The sequence below is a fragment of the Physeter macrocephalus genome, chromosome 11 (genome assembly GCF_002837175.3).
Source record: "Physeter macrocephalus isolate SW-GA chromosome 11, ASM283717v5, whole genome shotgun sequence".
Lineage (NCBI taxonomy): Eukaryota > Metazoa > Chordata > Mammalia > Artiodactyla > Physeteridae > Physeter > Physeter macrocephalus.
The window spans coordinates 143,478,985-143,486,108 of NC_041224.1; positions in this window are offsets into that span (position 1 = coordinate 143,478,985).

A 7,124-nucleotide genomic window follows, 5' to 3' on the forward strand; every position below is an offset into this window, starting at 1 on the left:
TAATGATCAAGGGATCAATCCAAGAAGAAGATATAACAATTATAAATATATATGCACCCAACGTAGGAGCACTGCAATACATAAGGCAAATGCTAACAGTATAAAAGAGGAAATCGACAGTGACACAATAATAGTGGGGGACTTTAACACCTCACTTACACCAATGGACAGATCATCCAGACAGAAAATTAATAAGGAAACATAAGCTTTAAATGACACAATAGACCAAATAGATTTAATTGATTTTTATAGGACATTCTGTCCAAAAACAGCAGATTACACTTTCTTCTCAAGTGCAGATGGAACATTCTCCAGGATAGATCACATCTTGGGTCACAAATCAAGCCTCAGTAAATTTAAGAAAATTGAAATCATATCAAGCATCTTTTCTGACCACAAGGCTATGAGATTAGAAATAAATTACAGGGGAAAATATGTAAAAAACACAAACACATGGAGGCTAAACAATACCTTAATAAATAACCAAGAGATCACTGAAGAAATGAAAGAGGAAATCAAAATACTTAGAGACAAATGGCACTGAAAAAACAAGGATCCAAAACCTATGCGATGCAACAAAAGCAGTTCTAAGATGGAAGTTTATAGCAATACAACCCTACCTCAAGAAACAAGAAAAATCTCAAGTAAACAATCTAACCTTACACCTAAAGGAACTAGAGAAAGAAGAACAAACAAAACCCAAAGTTAGTAGAAGGAAAGAAATCATAAATATCAGACTACTACAAGCAACTCTATGCCAACAAAATGGACAACCTGGAAGAAATGGACAAATTCCTAGAAAGGTATAACCTTCCAAGACTGAACCAGGAAGAAACAGAAAATATGAACAGATGAATCACAAGTCATGAAATTGAAACTGTGAATAAAAATCTTCCAACAAACAGAAGTCCAGGATCAGACAGCTTCACAGGTGAATTGTATCAAACATTTAGAGAAGCGCTAACACCCATCCTTCTCAAACTCTTCCAAAAAATTGCAGAGGAAGGAACACTCCCAAACTCATTTTATGAGGCCACCAACAGAATCCAACAACACATTAAAAGGATCATACACCATGATGAAGTGGGATTTATCCCAGGGATGCAAGGATTCTTCAATATACGCAAATCAGTCAATGTGATACACCATATTAACAAATTGAAGAATAAAAGCCACATGATCATCTCAATAAATGCAGAAAAAGTTTTTGAAAAAATTCAACGCCGTTTTTGATAAAAACTCTCCAGAAAGTGGGCACAGAGGGAAACTACCTCAACATAATAAAGGCCATATATGACAAACCCACAAAAAACATCATTTACAATGGTGAAAAACTGAAAGTGTTTCCTCTAAGATCAGGAAAAAGACAAGGATGTCCACTCTCACCACTCTTATTCAATATAGTTTTGGAAGTCCTAGCCATGGCAATCAGAGAAGAAAAAGAAATAAAAGGAATACAAACTGGAAAAGAAGAAATAAAACTGTCACCGTTTCCAGATGACATGATTCTATATATAGATAATCCTAAAGATGCCACCAGGAAACTACTAGAGCTAATCAGTGAATCTGGTAAAGTTGCAGGATACAGAATTAATGCACAGAAATCTCTTTCATTCCTATACACTAACAACGAAATATCAGAAAGAGAAATTAAGGAAACAATCCCATGCACCATTGCAACAAAAAGAATAAAATACCTAGGAATAAACCTACATAAGGAGGTAAAATACCTGTACTCAGAAAACTATAAGGCACAATGAAAGAAATCAAAGAGGACACAAACAGATGGAGAGATATACCATGTTCTTGGATTGGAAGAATCAATATTGTGAAAATGACTATATTACCCAAAGCAATCTACAGATTCAATGCAATCACTATCAAATTACCAATGGCATTTTTACAGAACTAGAACAAAAAAATCTAAAATTTGTATGGAGACACAAAACCCCCAAATAGCCAAAGCAATCTGGAGGGAAAAAAACAGAGCTGGACAAATCAGACTTCCTGACTTCAGACTATACTACAAAGCTACAGTAATCAAGACAATATGGTCCTGGAACAAAAACAGAAATATAGATCAATGGAACAGGATGGAAAGCCCAGAGATAAACCCACACACCTATGGTCAACTAATCTATGACAAAGGAGGCAAGGATATACAATGGAGAAAAGACAGTCTCTTCAATAAGTGGTGCTGGGAAAACTGGACAGCTACATGTAAAAGAATGAAATTAGAACACTCCCTAACACCATACACAAAAATAAACTCAAAAGAGATTCGAGACCTAAATGTAAGACCAGACACTATAAAACTCTTAGAGAAAAACATAAAAGACCTAAATGTAAGGCCAGACAGTATAAAACTCTTAGAGGAAAACTTAGGAAAAGCACTCTCTGACATAAACATAAACCACAGCAAGATCTTTTTTGACCCACCTCCTAGAGAAAGGGAAATAGAAACAAAAATAAACAAATGGGACCTAATAAAACTTAAAAGCTTTTGCACAGCAAAGGAAACTATAAACAAGATGAAAATCCAACCCTCAGAATGGGAGAAGATATTTTCAAATGAATCAATGGAGAAAAGATTAATCTCCAAACTATATAAACTGCTCATGCAGCTCAATATTAAAAAAGCAAACAACCCAATCCAAAAATGGGCAGAACACCTAAATAGACATCTCTCCAAAGAAGATATACCGATTGCTAACAAACAACATGAAAAGATGCTCAACACCATTAATCATTAGAGAAATGCAAATCAAAACTACAATGAGGTATCACCTCTCACCAGTTAGAATGGGCATCATCAGAAAATCCACAAACAACAAATGCTGGAGAGGGTGTGGAGAAAAGGGAACCCTCTTGCACTGTTTGTAGGAATGTAAATTGATACAGCCACTATGGAGAACTGTATGGAGGTTTCGTAAAAAATTAGAAATAGAATTAGCATATGACCCAGCAATCCCACTACTGGGCATATATCCAGAGAAAACAATAATTCAAAAAGACACATGCACCCCAATGTTCATTGCAGCACTATTTACAATAGCTAGGTCATGGAAGCAACCTAAATGTCCATCAACAGACAAATGGATAAAGAAGATGTGGCACATATATATAATGGAATATTACTCAGCCATAAAAAGGAACGAAATTGGGTCATTTGTAGAGTCATGGATGGACCTAGAGACTGTCATACAGAGTGAAGTAAGTAAGAAAGAGAAAAATATCATATATTAATGCATATATGTGGAATCTAGAAAAATGGTACAGATGAACCGGTTTGCAAGGCAGAAATAGAGACACAGATGTAGGGAATAAATGTATGGACACCAAGCGGGGAAAGCAGGGGGCGGATATGGTGGTGGTGGGATGAACTGGGAGATTGGGATTGACATATATACACTAATATGTATAAAATAGATAACTAATAAGAACCTGCTGTAAAAAAAATAATATAAAATTTTAAAAACAGAAATAGATTTGCTTAAATTGCTTGAGAAATACAGGGCTGTGCTTTGAAAGGATGAAGAGATTTTATCTAGTTAGGAAGAACAGTCAAGAGTTAATGAAGAAGTAGCATTCCACAACGACTTTGAAGAAAGGGTAAGATTTTAATAGGCAGAAAATGGGGTCAGTGAGCAAAGGGAGAGTTGGGAATGTAGGAGTAAATGAGGAACAACCTGTAGTCTGGATTCTGAAGGACAGAGTTTTGGAGGGGAACCATGAAAAAGGAGGCTATGAAATGATTAAGGGACATCTTGTAGAGGGTGTTGAACACCAGGGTGAGGTATTTGAATGCCATTTGGTAGGTAACTGGGAGCCATTGATGGTTTCTTGGTAGCACACTGGGAAGGTTAGCCTCACAGTAGTGTATCTGATGGATTAGAACAAGAAAACACAATGGATCGGGGACCTGTGTGTTATTTAAGGTGCTTAGTAGATAAGGAAATAATGTGGTGAATGAAAATGGCAAGATAGTTATAAGAGACATTGCAGAGACATACCAAATGTTTGGATATGAAGTGTGAGAGAGAAAGAGTGAAAGGTAACTCTAAGGTCTAGACCTACATGATCCAATATAGTAGCCACAGGCCACATGTAGCTATTAAGCACTTGAACCATGGGTGCTCTAAATTGAGGTGTACTCTAAGTGTAAAATATACTGGATTTCTAAGATGTTTTCATCAAAGAATGAAAATATCATTATTTTTTATATTGTGTACCTGTTAAATGATAATATTTTTAATGTATTGGATTATACATGATGTTTAAAAAGTAATTTAACATGTTTCTTTAAAAATTTAAAAAATGGCTACTAGAAAACTTTGTTACATGTATGGCTCACATTATATTTCTATTGGCAGTGTTGTTTAGACTCTAAAGAACGAGGACAATTGTGGACCATTAATGGACATAGAAAGGAGGAGCAGGAACTAGTTGAGGGAGAGAAATCACCAACTCAGATTTTAACACTTTAGCTTAGAGTGAAATATCAAAGTGAACTGTGAACCAGCTGAAAACATAAATCTGGAATTAAGAGAGGGCTGAATGGGAGAAGCAGTAATAAAGACAGTTGCTAACTCTTCCAGAACTACTGATAATGACTCAAAAATATATTATTTTATGACAAATATTTGTATGACAAATCATTTTGCTGGCATACCTCTTAAGAATCAATATCAAATATATGGATCTCTTTGATCTTCCATATGGGCCTTTATCGTTACAAACTTCTCTTTAGTTTCAAATACCCATAGATGCAATTGACTAATGAGGTGCTGGAGGCTTGGGATGGAGTGGGAGGCAAGGGTGCAGGGTGCTGCCACATCTGTGACCAAATTAATTTGTTTTGGTAATCTGAGTATTAACACTAAGAAAACCCTCCACATATGTTTTGGGAGGAAACAAAGAAGCTCTTCATGATCTTATAATCTGTAAAACACCACTAGACTGTGAGATTTTTCTCCTTTGATTTCAGTATCTCGAACTATACCCAGCAATTGATGCTGTTCCACACATTTTTGACCCAATGTTTTTTCTTTCGTTAAAGTATCTTGGATTACTCCAACTGCATGTACTCTCTTTTTTCGAGATTCTCTCCCTCTCTTTAACTTTAAATCATTGTCTGCCTTGTACTAAATTTTTAATTACATCTCTCTCTTTTCCCCTAGACTATATGGTCCCTGAATACAGACATCACATATTTATCTTCCCTGAACTGCTCAATTTGCTTTCATTCAACAAGTGCTGTGCTGAATGAATAAAAATTAAGATAGCTACCATTTGTTGAGCATTTACTGATTCCAGACACTGAACTAAGTGCTTTGTACATATTTATACTTCTTACCAACCATATAGGTTACACTTTATTATTTCCCAATTTTATAGATGAGGAAACGGAGGCACAGAGGATTGAAGAACCTTATCCAGTGCTATCTAGCTGATCAGTGGTGGAGCCAAAGTTGGAATCCCTGTGGTCTCACTCCAGATACTTCAATGTGAGAGACAGTAGTTGTATGGTAGATATGGTAGTTCTTAGGAAAATAATTTTCAGAGCCAGACAGACCCAATTTCAAGTCTTAGTGCCACTACCTAAAACTGTAGGACTTTCTGGAGTTCCTCTGTAAGCTTCTTTAAACTTTGGTTTTCTTATCTCCAGAGTAGGAGAAATGATTTCACTTACCTCTGAGGTTTATTATGTAAATCACGAGTTAATGCATGTGCAACATTTATTACCATGCCCAACTTAAGCTCTATACTCAAAAAAGTTTTAGCCATGTAAAATAAATAACAATGCAAGAAAAATGCCAATCCATTAACTCAATTAAGTAAATTTCTGTTACTAATTCAGAAATAATAATAAATCTTTAGTTTTCCAGTTATCCTGGGTTCCCCTCCAAAAGGGCCTGGTATAACATGGTTCCCCCAAAATAATTCTGACACTTCTTAGGAAAGTTCTCAAAGCATGAGGTATTTTTCTCTATAAAATATGCTTTGTTTTACTCCAGTGTGTATGTATGAATTATCTCTGCATGGGGGGCTTCAAAAGAAGAGGAGGCCTTCTTTCCTGCCAAACACATGCTGGAGAAACCTAAGGTATATATACTCATACACACCACAGCTGAAATGAGGGCAACTGATGCCAGGGACAAAGAGTAAAGCATGACTACAACATTCCCCATTGGGTATTTTCCAGGCCATGTTCTTCTGAGCTAAGTGATGTCCACAACCACACAACCACAACTACAGGCTTCCCAAGAACAAAGCCTTCTGCCAACAAAGGACTCTAATCAGCCAGAGAATCTGACTTAATACTTGTGGTCAGAAGCCTGAGTAACAGCCCTTCCCCAGGCTTGGCGGTGTATGCAAACACACTCACGGGCCAGATGGCTATTGGTCTGGTTCACAGCAACGTGGTATGGTGACCAATGATGTGTCCAATTTTTAATTCCCACTCCCATAGTTCATCTTGAGAGGAGATAAACACAGCTAGGTAAATTGGCAGAGAATTGGAACTTCAAAGCTGTTTGTTTAAAAGTACATTATTGAGAGGTTACAGTTTGGACTAGTAGAAGAGTTTTTTCTCTAGCCTTATTTTAGTATGCAGTTAACATTATTATTAACAAGTGCTAGAGAATTTAAGAGTTTATCTTCCATATTAAGCATGATTTGCGTAATCAGTGATTTTTGCCTGTCTCCTTCTCTATACTTTGTGGTCCCCAAGAGACAGAGTGTCTTTTGCTCCTATAGTGAAAGTAGGTCCCTGGAGCAAAACACACAATTCCTATTCACTAGATGTTTACAATCCAGGAGAATCAATATTGCAGATGAAAACCTAACAAACAAATGAAACTACTAAGTAAAAGATGTGCTAAATAAATGTGGATGCTAAAGTAGAACACGATGACAAATGGATGTGCTTCTAGGGAAGGTGCTCTCAGGGCAAGGTAAACAGATCTAATTCCTAATCTCTGTAGGTATCATGGAGAACAGATGGTGGCACTGTGGTCAAACAGAATATCTTCAAACAGGCAAATAAAAGCACGCCAAAATTAAATGAGTAAAGGAGGTAAGTGTATTATATATTAATTTTTAAATACATTGCAAAAGATCAT